The sequence below is a fragment of the Bos indicus x Bos taurus genome, chromosome 8, assembly GCF_003369695.1.
Source record: "Bos indicus x Bos taurus breed Angus x Brahman F1 hybrid chromosome 8, Bos_hybrid_MaternalHap_v2.0, whole genome shotgun sequence".
NCBI classification, from domain to species: Eukaryota; Metazoa; Chordata; class Mammalia; order Artiodactyla; family Bovidae; genus Bos; species Bos indicus x Bos taurus.
In genome coordinates, this window is record NC_040083.1 from 64,091,577 (window position 1) to 64,108,967 (window position 17,391).

A 17,391-nucleotide genomic window follows, 5' to 3' on the forward strand; every position below is an offset into this window, starting at 1 on the left:
ATAAGGGATTTGATTTAGGTGATACCTGAATGGGCTAGTGGTTTCCCCTACTTTCTTCAATTTAAGTCTGAATTTGGCAATAAATCAGAAAGCAGTAGCACTACACACTCACTGAAAGTGAAAGTGAAATCGCCTCAGTCTGACTCTGCCACCCTGTGGACTGCAGCCCACCAGGCTCCTCCGTCCATGGGATTCTCCAGGCAAGAATACTGGAGTGGGTTGCCATTTCCTTCTCCAGGGGATCTTCCCGACCCAGGGATCAAACCCAGGTTTCCCGCATTTCAGGCAGACGCTTTAACCTCTGAGCCACCAGGGAAGCCCTACACACTCACTGCTGCTGCTGCTAAGTCGCTTTAGTCGTGTCCGACTCTGTGTGACCCCATAGACGGCAGCCCACCAGGCTTCTCCACCCCTGGGATTCTTCAGGTAAGAACACTGGAGTGGGTTGCCATTTCCTTCTCCAAAGCATGAAAGTGAAAAGTGAAAGTGAAGTCGCTCAGTCGTGTCTGACTCTTTGCGACCCCATGGACTGCAGCCTACAGGCTCCTCCGTCCATGGGATTTTCCAGGCAAGAGTACTGGAGTGGGGTACACACTCACTAGAATGGCTAAATCTAAAACATTAACAATATCACATGTTGACAAGGATGTGCAGCAACTGGATCTCTGGTAGAAGTATAAATTGGAGGTTAAGCCATTGATATTACTCATATTCAACTACCTGAACCTTCCTAAGGTTCAAATGAATACAACTATTTTGGAAAACTTTGTCAGCGGTTATTAGAACTGAATATATAAATAGCTTATGATCCAGTAGCAGTTTCACTCTTACATATAAATCCAACAGAAATGAGGACATGTTGGCACCATAAAACATAATTAGGAATATTCATAGCATTATTTGTAATAGCTTAAAAAACTGTAAACTGCTCAAATATCCAGCTTAATGGAAAAATACAGAAATTGTGACATACTATCCAGTAGAATACTCCTCAACAATGAAAATGAAAAGACAATAGCTACAGGTGACAGTATAGATGAAAAACACACACATAATATTGAGTGGAAGAAGCTGGATACAAAAGAATGCAATAAGAAAACATGGTGATAGAAGACAGAATGATGCTTACCTTTGAGAAGGGGGTGTTAATGACTGGGAGGGGCACATTTTGGGGATTCTGGGGTGTGAATCATCTGTTTACTGATCTGTCTGCATGTGAAAATCCATCCAGCAGTACAAGTATGCTCTGTGTGCTTTTAAAATGTATACATACTTAAATTAGATATTTAACATGATTTCGTTAAAAATCATGGATGATGGAGAATCCCAGAGAGGTTTGTAACTCCAGGATGTTGGGGTGGGTGGGAGAGGTGCCCAGTTACCATCAGGTACGCTAGGAGAAGTGACCTAGTAGGTCTTTTGAGATGTGTGTGTAGGTGTGAAGGCGTGATGTGTGAAAGCAGAGAGGACCTGAGGACAGCGCTGCACCGCCCCTCCAAGCTCTCCTTGCCTGCATATGCTTTGGAAGAAATTGAGATGTTTCTGAGATCCAGTGGAGGACTCAGAGCTGCTGAAAAGGCCATGCTATTTCCTACTCTCATTCACATCCTGCATTCTTATCTGCTTACTGGTTTATGTTAAACACTAAAAACTGAGCCTTCTAAATTTGGCTCTTTGGAGCCCATATATCTTTTCATCTCCCCCAAAACATCGTTTTTGAAAACGAAACTCTTGATTCTTACAACTTTCAGATCATTGTTTGGAAGTTTAAGTTTGAACTGACATCTTTCTCTTGGCAATCCAGCTTTAACAATCTTTACTTTCTTCAAGGCAATGATCCTCTGGCTGAAAAGAGAAAATATAATGTACAAGGTGTGGGAAAAACAAAAGCATATTAAAATACTTTAACATGCTATCTTGACACTTTATATTAACTTTCATATTCACTTAATAATAAGCAACAATAAAGTAAAATATAAGATCTTTTGTACAGCTGTTTTGGAATGACAAAAAGGTGACAAAAATAGATGGCATTGTATGCCAGTAATACAGTGCCCAGAACAAGGAGGGTGACCTGCCAGTTTTCCATTGTTCTGTGGCCAGGTTTTGGTTTCACACACTGTAAGTGGGTCATTTATAAACCTGAGCATGTTTCAGTTCAGTTCAGTCACTCAGTCGTGTCCGACTCTTTGCGACCCCATGAATCGCAGCACGCCAGGCCTCCCTGTCCATCACCAACTCCCAGAGTTCACTCAGACTCACGTCCATCGAGTCGGTGATGCCATCCAGCCATCTCATCCTCTGTCGTCCCCTTCTCATCCTGCCCCCAATCCCTCCCAGCATCAGAGTCTTTTCCAATGAGTCAACTCTTCGCATGAGGTGGCTAAAGTACTGGAGTTTCAGCTTTAGCATCATTCCTTCCAAAGAAATCCCAGGGCTGATCTCCTTCAGAATGGACTGGTTGGATCTCCTTGCAGTCCAAGGGACTCTCAAGAGTCTTCTCCAACACCACAGTTCAAAAGCATCAATTCTTTGGCGCTCAGCCTTCTTCACAGTCCAACTCTCACATCCATACATGACCACTGGAAAAACCATAGCCTTGACTAGACGGGCCTTTATTGGCAATGTCTTTTTTTCAAAAAATTCAAAAAAATGCTTTTGAATATGCTATCTAGGTTGGTCATAATTTTCCTTCCAAGGAGTAAGCATCTTTTAATTTCATGGCTGCAGTCACCATCTGCAGTGATTTTGGAGCCCCCCCCAAAATAAAGTCTGACACTGTTTCCACTGTTTCCCCATCTCTTTCCCCTTCATGGGAAATAGATGGGACCAGATGCCATGAACTTCGTTTTCTGAATGTTGAGCTTTAAGCCAACTTTTTCACTCTCCACTTTCACTTTCATCAAGAGGCTTTTCAGTTCCTCTTCACTTTCTGCCATAAGGGTGGTGTCATCTGCATATCTGAAGTTATTAATATTTCTCCCAGCAATCTTGATTCCAGCTTGTGTTTCTTCCAGTCCAGCGTTTCTCATGATGTACTCTGCATATAAGTTAAATAAGCAGGGTGACAATATACAGCCTTGACGTACTCCTAGGTATGGATAAAGAGTGGAGGGGTACTATATTAACAGAACTATATTCTGTTGCTACAACAGAATGCTGTAGACTGGGTGGTTTAAACAACAGATACTTATTTCTCACAGTTCTGGAGGCTGGGAAGTCCGGGATCAAGATGCTGGTAGATCTGGTGTCTGCTAAGGACTGGCCTCCTGCTTCATAGACTGCAGTCTTCTCATTGTGTCCTCACATGGTGGAAGAGACAAGGCAGCTCTCTGGGGTCTTTTTATAAAGGCACTAATCCCATCATGAGATCATTCTCATGACCTGATCACTACTCAAAGGCCCCATCTCCACATACTATCACATTGGAGGTTAGGATTTCAAGATGTGAATTTGGGGGACACACTTAGTCCCTAACAGGTGCTGATACCACAACATATGGGAAATGGTGGAAGAGACTGTATGTTTTGCCCCCGGCCCAAAAATCCTAAAGAGAACTTGTCTATTGACTCTGAATATATAAGAGGTTTGTCCCTTTTTAATATTTTAAATTATCCTTGTACATGTGTTTTGGGTTATATTACCTTACATACATTTTTGTATAAGGAGGGATTGGTAAGATATTTCCAAAGACAACACAATTCAGTTCTTTACATTGATCAGATTGACCTATTTAACATACTTAAGTTAAAAATTTGTTTTTCATTTTCAAATAAAATTTCAGATAAAATAAAAACATTTTATTAAGGCAACTATATGTGTAGTGCTGAAGACTTGCTGCAAAAGAGATTACAAAAGCTTCTTTGCTTCTTTAAGTAATTTTATATAATAGCTATCTTCTGCTTAGTATAGCACAGAAAATATCTTCTTAAAATTTAATATATAGTACTGGAGACTATTCATTGTCCCTATTTGCTTCAATAAATTTTAGAAAATAAAATATCCACATTGAGTTTTTTGAAGAAGCTTCAAAGTAAATTAGGGTAAGCAAAATAACAGTAAAATCTATTAAAATATGCACTTATGTGATAAAAGATAAACATTTTTCTATCTGAATCATGGAAAATAGGGATTATGGTTCTTTTATATGGAAAGAATTCTTTTATAGAAAAAAATATGGACTAGTTACTTGCATTTTTCTAGCTAGTGTCATCTCATGAAATTGAAATGAAGTGAAAGTCGCTCAGTCATGTCCAACACTTTGTGACCCCATGGACTGTAGCCTGCCAGGCTCTTCTGTCCATGGAATTCTCCAGGCCAGTATATTGGAGTGGGTAGCCGTTCCCTTCTCCAGGGGATCTTCCCAACCCAGGGATTGAACCCAGGTTTCCTACATTGCAGACAGATTCTTTACTCTCTGAGCCACCAGGGAAGCCCAAAGATACTGGAGTGGGTAGGCTATCCCTTCTCCAGGGGAATCTTCCTGACCAGGGATCGAACCGGGATCTCCTGCATTGCAGTCCTTGAGGGCTTCCTTGGAAGTATAGCTGGTAAAGAATCCACCTGCAATGCAGGAGACCCTGATTTGATTCCTGGGTCGGGAAGATCCCCTGGAGAAGGGAATGGCTATCCATTCCAGTTGTTTTTTCTTGTGGGCTTCCCTGGTGGTTGAGATGGTAAAGAATATATCTGCAAAGTGGGAGACCCATGTTCAATCCTTGGGCTGGGAAGATCCCCTGGAGAAAGGAATGGCTACCCACTCCACTATTCTTGCCTGGAGAATTCCATGGACAGAGGAACCTGGCTGGCTATACATTCATGGGGTCGCAAAGAGTTGCCATTAACACTTTTACATATGCTACTTTGCAAGAAATTGATCAGATACAAATAAAATTCAAGGATCAAAGAATGGTAGGAGAGGGAACAAGTTCGGTGTACACTCAGCTGAGGTGATTAAAACTTAAATCATCTTTGGTTTCCCAGGCTTTGCACAAGAACATTAAGTAACTCTTCACTTAATAGCAGTTAAATAACATCTATCCTAATGCCTGATTACTTAGAGCAAACTTTCTGGTCAGTACATTAGCAGGTGTCTCAAAAATACTTGTAACATTCTTATTGCAAAATTCTCATGCTAGAGAGACATAAGAGACACAGTGCCTTTATGGGGTCATCAGTTCAGGTGTTCCACTTCCATGCTTTCTGTCCTATCCCATCCCATCCCACTTCCCTCCACGCTGTTACATTCCTTCCATTCAGGTTCTCTGATTCCAGGCTTTCTATTGTGTACATTAACATTTCAGCATGGGGTGGCCCCTTTAATAAAAAAAATTATGGGGCAAGGTTGGGTATTGGTTGTGTCCATTGTTTTTGAGACTGTTTCATCATGAATGCCTCTACTGGGAAACTGTTACATGGCTTCTCAAACTTCAGCCTGTTTTATCTATTTCATCTCAGGTAAGAAGCAGAGTCCTATTTAAAGAAGAGAAATTTTTTTCTTGTCAAAGCTCATTCACTCACACAGCCACATGTTTTAAAGCCTAATTAGTCTCATCTTTTTAGAGCTTAACACAACACTGAGATCTGAAAGGCCCCTAGATGCCTTATAGCAGAGGCTTGGGAAAGAGGCTTTAGAATGATTTTTATTCATTCATTTATTCATCCATACATTATTTTACAGTGTTTTTTGTGTTTTGAACATTGCTAGATGCAGGAGAAAACAACAGTATGGAGATCCTTTGCCTCGTCCCAATTCCTCAGGTGCAGATCATTTCCTTCCCCCTTTATTTTATTTTATTTTTTCTGGTTTTGAGCTCATTTGTAGTTTCTCCTAATTATCAGCTCGTAAGAAGTGAGTGGAGGCCCAGATTCCAATTCTGTACAAGGCACATACATTGGGTGAGACTAGCCATATGCCTCAATTGGCACATATTTCTTTTGTCAAGAAAGGATTTGTTACGTCTTTCATAGAGATTTAAAAAAAAAATAGATGCAGTTTTTATTCTATTCTACGATAGAGATATCACTAAAGTTCATTAAGGAAAATTAACATAGGGCAGTTGACACTGAATTTGGATATGGTGTTGCCATATGAAATAAGTCTTCAGGATATACTAAAAATTGTTGTTTATATGAAATTTAATTGGCCATTATTTATTTATTTATTTTCTAAATTTGGCAATCTTATTTAGGCATCAAAAATTTTATAAAGTGGGTCAGGTCTGTAGTTGTTTTCTTTCAGTAGAATCCAATCCAAACTCTGCCAACAAGAATGGCATATAAAAGAGGCCTGGAGATCTTTTATGATCTAAGAGAATTCTATCTTGACCTTACCCTAAAGTCACCAAGATTATGTCAAGATTGCCTGACTCCTACAAGAGTCCTCAAATGGAGAGTCACATAGGCATTAGAAAGGATGCAAAATGTTCAAGTATCAGGGGCCTTCCAGGGGCCTTTCTATATTTGAGGCTAGAATGAAATTCATAAACATACACCTGCTCTGTAGAGGGCACAGTGGGGCTTCAGGTGAATCTCTGGGTTCACGTCACAAACACTCCTTTACATACTGTTTATCCCAAAGACTAGAACAGTTCCAAAACAGCTTCTCTGATTTGCCAAGAAAGATCTATTTTAAAATTCCTTATTAAAAAAAACTCCTATTTAAATATCATGGCAATGATCCCCCAGGCAAGGTGTAGTATTATAAAGAAAATTGTAAGATAAAAAGAGTTAGGAAGGGACTCTGAGGGAAAATTCTCTTCCCAGCAGAGACTTTCTGAACTCACGTACCCAATTAACTCCAAAGAGATTTACTGCTCAGTATTTTTAAGTTACTTGTACATGAATATTTTACAGTGATTTTAAAGAACAGATGTTCTCATATTTTTCCCTCTTGCAAATTTTGCAAATAATCTTTGAAAATGTCTGCAATATTCCAAAGTGCTTAACCTTTGCTCTGAGGTAATTACAGGTAAACATCTTGTTACCCACCATGTGAGATTTTCAAGGATGTTCCTAAGTCATCTATGAGTCGTGTTTGAAAATTTCTAGCACCTGGAAGAGTCTCCCAAAGAACGGGGTGAGGATTCACTCAACACAAATGCCCAGTAATGTCACTGACAATAGTTGATACTTCTTTCAAACCCCCTGAGGATCCAGCTTCACCCCAGAAATAAAAGGCAGATGGTTGAAATCAGTCATAGATGAAAAAGCAGAAGAAACTGGGGATGACTATGTTGAAAAAGAGTGATGGAAAGATGACAGGGGAGCTTTCATTTGAACTCTGAGATGCTGTTGAGAGGAAGGCCAGAGCCAGCATGTCGAGGAGGAACCGAAGGAAGGTAGACTCTAGTCCATGCCAGAGGCCCATCCAAGGATGAGCGCGCCCACTCCTCTGATGAAAACAGCGAGGGGACTAAGATACCAGCAGGGGAAGTGGTCCACCTGAAGCCTGCCTTCTCAACTCTGTGCTTCTGTGGTTCACAGAAATTCACAACAGTAAAGCCAGAATGCATTGTTTCAGACCCCAGACATTGAGGATTCCTATTTGAATGTGAGTCTCAGCTCTTGCTGAGTGACCTTGGCTAAGTTGCTGAAGCTTCTCTATCTATGGCAAAGCATTGTGGTGCGGATTGAAGAACTTATGACTAATACCTGGCATCTACCAGGCACTCTGTAAGTACCTACTTAAAATCCCTTCAACCTACTAAATAAAACTATTTTACTTGGGTTGGTTTGGGCTTTGTTTTTCCGAGGTCTGGACCTTCTCTGATGAACTCATAAATACATCTGTGGAAGAAAACAGTGGAATGTTCACATAGTTTAGTGAGGTTGAAGAAGTAGGCAGCCTGAACCCTGGTGAGTTCCTGGGAAGATGGCTGCAGATTTCACAGTGGGGAGATGCTGGAACCAGCTTTGGCATTGCTCCTCTAGGGGTATGGGGCATTGGAAGGTACATGAAAGAGAACTGGGTACTGAAAATCGACCTCGTTCTCAAGGTCTGTTTTGGCCGGCAAGACTTCTCTGCATGAAAGAGTAGCAGCACTAGACCAGGATGCATAGACGGTGGGGGACACTGGACAGATGGTGGAGGGCACTGGATAGATGGGAGGACACTGGATACATGATGGGGGCTCTGAATGGATGGCTAGTTCCAGGGTCCGAGGAAGAGAGCCATAGGAGGTCTTCCCTACCCAACAAGAGTTTCAAAATGTGTAATCTCTTGGAGTTTTCATACAGTTTAGGGAAGGGGAGGGAGCTATTAGGATAAGATACTGGATCTCTTGCTTTTGTGGATGGGACCATGCAACAGTTTTCCCTTAATCTGCAGAATAAATAAATGTGCCTTCCCTGCATCCCTGGAGTGTGCAGTGTCTCTGCTTTTCCCTGACACTTGCCGGCACCGGCGTTCACAGCCTTCTGCACTTTCAGAGCTGCAGCTCTCTCAGAGCGCTCCCTCTTCTCCTTAGTCCATGCAGACTGTGGGGATCTGTACTGGGGCTGCATTCATGTACTGTTTTCACTTTTTTCAATACTAGAGGGAGTTATGAAAACATCAGGGAGAAAATAGTTTTTTTCTTATAATACTAGCTTTTTGTCTTTACATGGTTCAATGTGTGGCAAAAACCACCACAATATTATAAAGTAATTAGCTGCCAATTAAAATAAATAAATTAATTTTTTTAAAAGAGAAAACATCAGGGAGAAAATATTTTTTTTCTCATGATACTAACTTTTTGTCTTTACACAGTTCAAAAAAAGAAACTGAGTTGAGCACATTGCCTGTTTAGGCTTCAGTTGTCGGCTGGTTCAAAAACCTTAAGATCTTTGATATAGTTGGAAAGTACTATTTAATCATATTTATAGTTGCAGTGGCAAAAATGAAGCTGGCATGATATGTTTGGATATTGCGACTTGTGTAGGGGAACTTTTGTATCAATGACTGACATTGGGAAGCAGTGTGTTGGCCTGGGAGAGAAATAGGCTTTAATCTCTTACCCAAAAGGGCTTCAGGAGAGATTGATCTCTAACCTCAAATTGCTTAAAGGTTCGGACTCAGGGTAGCTTCCTGTAAGACTTACTCAAAGGCACATGTGAAGACATTTTTGATTTAATGAATAATAATTAATGGTGTAATCACCCTTTTAAAAAAAAATATGGTTCCTTCCATTCTTTACCAGAATCCTCAATATGTGTATGTATAAGATGGAGGTAATCGTTGGCAGGATTATTGGGAGGACTGGATGGCTCCTCTTACAATTGCTGTGAGTAGGAGGTCTTGGTGAATGGCAGCCTTAGCAGAAGTTATTGCCCCTGTACCCAGGCTCTCACATCTGCAGCTCTGTTCACACCACTGAGAGGCCATGGCTTTATCCTCTCTCCTTTATTCTGGATCTTGGAAGTGTCTTTTTTGAGGAGCCAGGTTTCCCAGCTGTGAACACAGTGAATCCAGGGGGAATTTACTATCCAGAGATCCATTTTTTGGGAACTCTATTTGCATGATTTTCCATATTTAATGACATCCCACCAGCAGGATAAACATACATGCAAGGTTGACTCATCTTTTCTTTCTCCTTGGATCAGGGACCCAAGAAAACAGGTGCAGGAAGCAGGTGGGAACTCTGGTGAGCAGGATGCTGCTATGCCATGCTTATATTGCTTAACAGCCCCACAGGGATGTGGGTGGAAGAAATGAGGGGCCCTTCAGGTAACGAGGGGCTCGTCTCTAATATGCAGCAGGTCTACAGAGAAGGGGAGTGGTGTGGAGTGCCTAAAAGCAGTTCTCCCAGAAGCCCTTTCAATCAAGACCAGAATGAGGCAGTTTCCATGGCAGTGACTGAGAGTTGTGAGTGGAGCCACGTCACTGGTGGTTTGTGTGGAGAGTTAGGATGCACGGACAATGAGGGAACCAATCTTTAGAGATTTAGGGCACACGGTTTGGCCGTGAAGGGAGAGAACTAATTGTGTCTCTGACAAGTGCAGTTTGCTCTTCTGGCTAGAGGAGTAGAGAGGCTCAAAGAATATCTCTTTGAGCTTTTTTAGAGAATAGGAGCGTTTCCAGATCGGATGAGAGAAATGACAGAAAAGGAAATAAAGAATGAAAAGGCTTCCAAAAGAAAAAAAACAACAACATAAATCAAAGTTTCAGTTCAGTTCAGTTCAGTTGCTCAGTCGTGTCCGACTCTTTGCGACCCCATGAATCGCAGCACGCCAGGCCTCCCTGTCCATCACCAACTCCCGGAGTTCACTCAGACTCCATCGATGTCAGTGATGCCATCCAGCCATCTCACCCTCTGTCGTCCCTTTCTCCTCCTGCCCCCAATCCCTCCCAGCATCAGAGTCTTTGCCAATGAGTCAGCTCTTCACGTGAGGTGACCAAAGTACTGGAGTTTCAGCTTTAGCATCATTCCTTCCAAAGAAATCCCAGGGCTGATCTCCTTCAGAATGGACTGGTTGGATCTCCTTGCAGTCCAAGGGACTCTCGAGTCTTCTCCAACACCACAGTTCAAAAGCATCAATTCTTCGGCACTCAGCCTTCTTCACAGTCCAACTCTCACATCCATACATGACCACAGGAAAAACCATAGCCTTGACTAGACGGACCTTTGTTGGCAAAGTAATGTCTCTGCTTTTGAATATGCTATCTAGGTTGGTCATAACTTTCCTTCCAAGGAGTCTTTTAATTTCATGGCTTCAGTCACCATCTGCAGTGATTTTGGAGCCCCCCCCCAAAATAAAGTCTGACACTGTTTCCACTGTTTCTCCATCTATTTCCCATGAAGTGATGGGACCAGATGCCATGATCTTCGTTTTCTGAATGTTGAGCTTTAAGCCAACTTTTTCACTCTCCTCTTTCACTTTCATCAAGAGGCTTTTTAGTTCCTCTTCACTTTCTGCCATAAGGGTAGTGTCATCTGCTTAGGGAGAGGCAAATGGATGAATGTGGCATGTCAAAAATGTATGTACATGCACCGCCACCTTATTCCATAGTGTGCTTTGAAGCAATTTGCAGAAGTACACACAATACAAAAAGGATAAAAAATAAGTGAAGGGTTTGGGTTTTAAAAGGCAATTAGGACTCTGAGTGAAGACTGTAGCACAAGGTTCTCGCTCTTCTTACAAACCCACCAAAAACAACAGATTTTTTAAAAAGGGGGTGGGGGGAAAGCCCTTCATCTTCAATGAAAGAGGAAAAGGCCACAAACTATGAAGCATACCTACCAAATACTGTGAAATCTGGAGGAAAGTAAGAGAGGCACAGAGACTGCCTCAGGGCTTGAGCAAGAGAGAAATTTCCTAAATATGAGAATTCCTGCCCCCAAAGGAGCCTTTGGTGAGAATGACCTGGTCCAGGGCTGCATGGGTCACAGATGAACAGGAGTGACCCTGGAGAGGAACAGTGCATCCCTGGAGATGACTGGGAAGTTGGTGCTGAAGGCAAATCATATGGGTCTACCATTTCTACAACCTGAGGCCAACTGCTGGTCAAGCCCAAGGTGGGATGGGTGGAAGGAGGCTGAGGAGGCAGCCTTTGCTATTTGCCAGAGAGCCTGTGATTTAAAAGGCTTTGCTGTGAACAGTGTTGGCTAAAAATATGAAGGAAAATAAGCATCTGCGTGCAAGGGAAATAGTGAATTTGATGAAAGGGACATTGTAACAAGAAAGCTGAACCAAAGTTTCATGCCCCCCATCTCCTCCGCAGCTAACCTCTCCTGCCTTGCCCCCAAATAAAACTTCAGTAAAGAGCTAATCTCATTAAAAGCCAGTAAGGAATACAAAAGAATCCACATAAGACTTAGGTATAGAACCTACAAAGAAAGGAAGCATATGATTTATAAAAGACGCAAAAGCCTAAGAGACATCTTGATTATGCTTGAAATATCAAAGAGACTTCACTCTGGTGTGTCTGGTGATGAAAAATTAAAGCATTATTTCTGTTGTGGAAAAAAAAATAGACTTGTTCATGGACTTGAGTTAGCCAAGTAAATATTTTCTTGGCAGTGCACAACATCAGTGCAAAATGCCTATTAGGCACTGACTGTAATTATAGCATTCAATTAACATTCTTAAATGATTATCATTTCTGGCCTAGTGGTGGTTGAGACTTGGGAGATATGAGCTCTGCCTGATGTCTTTGCCTGGAAACCACTATCTGATATTTGTATTTGGAGATTTGATGTGGACACACTAGTGTAGAGTATGGAGGGGATGTGTAAGTCATGGCAAGTTTACATCACAACTCATTGTGGCTTGCTGTCCATCTTTTCAGTGAAACTAATTTACTAAGGTTAAAAAGAGAAGTCCAGGGGTCTCCAGGCACCACCAGTCATAGGTGGCCCAGTGGCTGGGACTCTGCACTCCCAATGCAGGGGGCCCAGGTTCCGTTCTTGGTCAGGGAACTAGATCCTGCATGCTGCAACTAAGAGTTTGCAGGCCACAGCAAAGATCCCACATGCCACAATGAGGATCCAAGGTCTCCCTTGCTGCAGCTAAGACTTGGAGCAGCGAAATAGGGAAATATTTTCTAAGAATAAATTTTCACTTTATAGCATTGACACTCACTGACAAACATGTTGCTTAGGTCCACAGAGTTGCAAACCGGTGTTTTTCTATGTGTTTGTCATATAGAACATGTCAACAAATATTTATAAATAAAGAAGTCCAGTTTCTGATATAATAGGCACTTTTCATATTAGTTTACTTGACTTATTTCTGGAATATGTGGGGTTTGAACCATTTTTCTCCAGAGGATTAGAAAGCTAGTGTAGAAGGAAGTGTCTATGTAGATTACACTTTACCTTTCTTGAACACAGTAGGACAGTGATTTATTAAGTGCAATTTGTAATTATTTCTCAAGTTTACAACCACGTTATGGAATGCTTGCTCCTTGGAAGAAAATAATCGACAAATCTAGACAGCATGTTAAAAAGCAGAGACATTACTTTGCCTACAAAGGTCTGTATAGTAAAAGGAATGGTTTTTCCAGTGCTCATGTATGGATGTGAGAGATGGATAATAAAAAAGGTTGAATGCCAAAGAATTGGGGCCTTCGAACTGTGGTGTGAAGACTCTTGAGACAGCAAGGAGATCAAACCAATCAAACCTAAGGGAAATCAACCCTGAATATTCATTGGAAGGACTGATGGTGAAGCTGAAGCTCCAATAATTTGGCCACCTGATGGGAAGAGCCAACTCATTGGAAAAGACCCTGATGCTGGGAGAGATTGAAGGCAGGAGGAGAAGGGGATGACAGAGGATGAGATGGTTGGATGGGATCACCAACTCAATGGACATGAATTTGAGCAAGCTCCAGGAGATGGTGAAGGACAGGGAAGTCTGGCATGCTGCAGTCCATGGGGTCCCAGAGTTGAACACGACTGAGCGACTGAACACAACATGGAAAAGGTGTCATCACTCCCATTTTACAGATGAGAAAACTGACTCAGGTTGTCATTGGTTCAAAATCAGATGGTACCTGGAGGAGCTGACTTTCAAATTCAGTGATGACAGAATGAGCCAATTAGCACTGAAAGGGTCATAGTACTGAGCATTCCTCCATTAGAAATGTTTCCAGAGGGACTTACCTGGCAGTCCAGTGGTTAAGACTCTAAGTTTCTGCTGTAGGGGGCATGGAATTCATCCCTGATTGGGAGAGGAAGATCCCACATGCTGTATGGTGTGCCTCCCCCCGCCACAACCTCCAAAAATAAAGAAATAGAAAAATTATTTCAGAAAAGAAAAATGTTTCTTAGAAGAAATCTACCTATTTAAAAGCTTCAGTAGGATGCAAGAAAGACACATGAATACATGTTTTATACCACTCTCGTGCAAAATATCATTAAAAGGACCAAAGGAATACAATTAGGAGGGAGAAAATACATACACAGGAAATAGGGAGCAGTTCTTTCTACTTTCTAGAAAGGACAAATGCTTCAGGCAGGATGCACTGGGGACATATATGCATTGGACCAAGCAGGCCAGTGGGGCTGCTCAAGAACCCTGGTCACATTCCGTTACCGTCTCCTGGCTCCATGCGGGGTTGGAGGTGAGGATGGGCCATGGAACTTCCAGAAGTATATCAGAGCAAGAAGTCTACCCAGGTGCACCTGCCTGCCTCATCAACCGGCATGGTGACCGGCAAGGACACTGTTTCACTAGCTTCTAATGCAGGCTGTTCCTGGCACCAAGAAGGGACAGAAGTCAGGGCTTGAATCTCCTCTGGATTCAGCCCATTGATGGCCCAGAGGCCAACTGTTTACTCAACTGGTGCAAAAGAGTCCAAAGACTTGCCTTCTATGAGTCTCAGTCTTCTGTGGGTGCAGAATAAACTGAGCTCTGACAACTCTCAGGGAAGCCCCCAAGGGCAGGGAGTGCCCAGCGGAAGGAGTGATTCTGTGTGCAAGGGGATGGGGCCTCCTTGGAAAAGGTGAGAGGCTCTAAGTTTGACACAGTAACTGTGAATCTGAGGAGCCAGAAGTGCTGAGTGAATGGGAGTATCTGAAGAAGACACAAGTGGATGGGACAAGGGGAGCAAGTACTTGGGAAAATGGGAGAGGCAGGGCAATCCCAGCTCCCCCACACCCCAAGGGGCACACTTCCAGGCCTATGAGGAAAGTTTGCTGAGAGGCGCGTGAGCAGGAGAGTGGGTGGAGCAGTGTTCTCCCATGCTTTGGAAGGCTCTGCGATATTCCTGTATCCTCTGGCAGAAGTCATCGTGGACATTCAGGGAAGAAGTAGAGATTGCAGCTTTTTATGACAGAAGGAAACTTCTACCAGGATTGGGATCATATAGCCTTGTACTGTGTCTTAAGTGGTGGATTATGCTACATCCCAGGGTCTCAACAAACAGGAGCAAGAAGCAAAACAGTCCTGCTAGTACTCACTGAGCATCAGTTTCCCCAGCTCTAAATGGTGAGGGGTAACATATATTCTCCAGCATGTGGTAGCTGTGTAACCGAGCCTGGCATGTACAATATAAACTCAGCTAATATAAACAGACTCATTATTGTTTTGAGCTATTCAATTTCCAAATCCAGTCCTTCTTCCTCTATTCAACAATGACCTCTTCTGGGAAAGCAAACAAGCAGAGAAACAAACAAATGGGATTTCTTTTGTTTAAGATTTGCCAATTTCCTTCTTCCCTACATCTTCGGGCATGCTTTCTCACGCCATCTCATTTCATGGTTTTGTACATGTTGTTCCTTCTGTCTGAAACACCTTTCCTTGTCATCACCTTGTCATCACTGACTTATCCTTCAACCCTCAGCTCAGTGTCACTTCTGCCGTGCCTCTGATCTGCACGTCCCTCAATGATTCACCCTCTCATGGTGTACCTTCACCCCAGATCACAACCGTCTGGACATGGGTTTCCTTCACTAGACTGTGAGCCCCAGAGGATGGTGGCTCCTGTGTTTACTTTCCTTTTTACCTAGCATCAATATAGAAAACCTGAGCAAAAGTTTATTGAAAATTTGTCTTGAAGAAGAATCCATGAAATATTGGAGGAAAACACATTTTTAACCAATCTTGACATTGCATCACTGTGCACTAAAAAAAAAAAAAAAAAAGAAATTATTCTGAAATTAGATAAACTCTCATGATTCTTTCATTTAAGTGATTTTTACCCCATGGACTCCTTTCCTGGGCACTGGTCCGGCTCTAGGATGCAAAGGTGAGTGACAGAGTGTAGGCACTCATACCAAATGAGTGTGATGTCCGGGCTCCACAGAGGGAGGAGACATGGATCTTTCACCCACAGTGGGGCGCAAGGATAGTCTTCCGTTACGTGAGGCTTTAGCTGTCTTCTGATTCTATAAGTTCAGCCTTTTAAGAGTCCACATGTAAGTGAGATCCTACAGCTGTCCTCTGATGCTGTGTTCTAGAGGTGGTCCAGTGACTGGATGGGGGAGTTCAGAGCTGTTGGATCTGGGCCCTGCAATAGATATAGAAATAGATGGAGAGAGAGCAGCAGCAGTCCAGGGGTCAGGAGACCCAAGTTCTTTAGTGAGCCTTGCTATCAAAAGTTGTGTAACTTTGGACAACCTGCTCCCTCTCCTTTGAGACAAGTTTCAAACTTTTGTAAATTTCTGCTTATACAAAAAAGGGGTGGCTGAGACAATCTTAAGGTTCCTTTTAGGAAGCCTGGGTCTATGCCAGCTTGAAGTAGGCCCTGAGATCCATTGGTAGGAGCACTTTGATTGGGAAGAAACCCCATGGCCTACAAATTGGCTCTTCCCTGTTCCCAGCTGTGTGACTGGCATCTCACCAAATGGTCACAGCGTCTGATTTAAAGCACCTGTGTACTGCCTCTGAGCAGTCCAGACCCTTACTGCAGACTGATTAAAGCCATCCTAACGTCTAAATGAAAGTTCATGAACTAGACCAACCAACTGGCCTCAGAAAGGAAGGGGAGGAAATCTAAGCACAGGGAAGTGAGTCTGTTTATTTGTTTCTTAATTCTAATTAGACAAAGGAAAAGAGTGTCAGGAGTCTTTAGTGATTCACATCTTAATAGCCTGGTTATAATTTATTAATCCCTTTCATCAAATTTTCAGTATCCCTTTCCCCAGGAGTCTGACTGACTCAAATGTATTTATTGTTTCTAGGTGGGATGTCATTAAATATTTGGCATCTCCTAAAGCGGCTTGGGAAACTGGATTATATACCATGTGAAGGCAAATTATTTCTGGAGGGAAAAGCATGAATAGATAAAACATTAGACAAAATGAATGATACATGCAGATACATTATTCTTTATAATAATCATAATGACCTCATATTTATCTCTAATAATGACAATGCAGTCTGCTATTTTACTTTTTCCTTTTCCCTACTGGCCTCTCTTCCCTTTCACTTAATGGACATCCAATGGTTTTCCTTCAAATGGAATATCAACATGAAAAATTATATATTAATATATTATATGTAGTGTGATGATTACCACAATAAAGTTAACACATCCATCACCTCAGATAGTTTCTTTTCTTTTTTTTTGTGGTGAGAAGATTTAAGACCTACTCAGAAAATTTCAAGTTTGCAAAATATGGTATTGTTACTTACAGTCACCATACTGTACATTAGATCCTCAGAACTTATTTATAATTCAAAGTTTGTTCCCTGTGACAAGGGTCTCTCCATTTTCCCCATCCTCCCAGTCCTGGCAACAACCTTTCTACTCTGATTCTAGGAGTTCAACTTTTATTTAAGATTCCACATATAAGTGAGATCGTATAGCATTTGTTGTTCTTTGTCTGACTTATTTCACTTAGCATAATACCCTCAAGGTTCATCCATGTTGTTGCAAATAGGATTTCTTTCCTTTTTTAAAAAAGCCTGGATTATATTCCATTGTATATACATACAGACAATTTTACTTCTTCCTGTTCAACTTGG

General features: G+C 42.0%; 1 long non-coding RNA gene across 2 annotated transcripts in view; it reads right to left on the reverse strand.

Moving 5' to 3' along the window:
• Window positions 1–13,373: 13,373 nt before the first annotated feature.
• The window catches only part of LOC113897250, a 493,455-nt gene continuing 489,437 nt past the window's right edge, over window positions 13,374–17,391 (reverse strand). For both annotated transcript variants that reach the window (XR_003512307.1, XR_003512306.1), the window contains 2 exons: window positions 15,624–15,931; window positions 13,374–13,697 (listed from right to left, as the gene is read on the reverse strand). This is a non-coding gene — a long non-coding RNA (uncharacterized LOC113897250). The remainder of the gene's footprint in view (window positions 13,698–15,623; window positions 15,932–17,391) is intronic.